Below are 1,115 nucleotides of genomic sequence, written 5' to 3'. Positions count from 1 at the left end.
ATCTCCTTCTCCAGCAACTGGTCCCTCCTGACAATATGTCTGAAGTATGAGAGATGAGGTTTGGCCATCCTGGCCTCCAAGGAGCACTCTGGCTGCACTTCTTCCAACACAGATCTGTTTGCTCTTTTGGCAGCCCATGGCACTTACAATATTCTCCTTCAACACCAATTGAGGAGGAATGGCATCACATTCATCATCAAAAGAACATATCAAGATCTGTCTTGAAGTACATTGCTGTCTGTGATAGAATAATATCCATATTTTACAAGGAAGACCTGTTAATAACACTATCATTCAAATTTACGCTCCAACCCTAAAGTCAGTGAAGATGAAGTTGAAGAATTCTATCAACCTCTTCCATCTGAAACTGATCAAATATGCAATCAAGATATATTGATATTTACCGGCGATTGGGATGCAAAGATTGGAAGCAAAGAGTAAGGATCAGTCACTGGAAAATATGGTCTTGGTGATAGAAATGATGCTGGAAATAGAATGATAGAATTTTGCAAGACCAATGTCTTCGTCATTGCAGATACCTTTTTAACAACATAAAAGACAACTATGCACATGGACCTCATCAGATGGAATACACAGAAATCAAATTGACTACATCTGTGCAAAGAGCCAGTGGAAAAGCTCCATTTCATCAGTGGAAAAAGGCCAGGGGCAGACTGTGGAACAGACCATCATTTGCTTATATGCAAGTTCAAGCCAAAGCTGAAGAAAATTAAAACTAGTCCAAGAGAGCTAAAATATGACCTTGATCATATCCCACCTGAATTTAGAGATCACCTCAAGAACAGATTTGATGCATTAGATACTAATGACAAAAGACCAGAAGAGTTGTGGGATAAAATAAAAAACATCATATATGAAGAAAGCATAAGGTATTAAGATGGCAAGCAAGAAAGAAAATACCAAAACAGAGGTCAGAAGAGACTCTGAAACTTGCTCTCCATTGTAGAGATGTTAAAGCAAACAGAAGAAATGAGGAGTTAGAAGGGCTGAATAGAAAATTTCAAAGGGCAGCTCAAGAGGACAAAAATAAATATTATAATGTAATGTGCAAAATTCTGGAATTAGAAAACCAAAAGGGAAAAAACATGTTCAGC

The sequence above is a fragment of the Chrysochloris asiatica genome, unplaced genomic scaffold (assembly GCF_000296735.1).
Source record: "Chrysochloris asiatica unplaced genomic scaffold, ChrAsi1.0 scaffold00025, whole genome shotgun sequence".
NCBI classification, from domain to species: Eukaryota; Metazoa; Chordata; class Mammalia; order Afrosoricida; family Chrysochloridae; genus Chrysochloris; species Chrysochloris asiatica.
Note: the sequence above shows the minus strand (reverse complement) of the source record.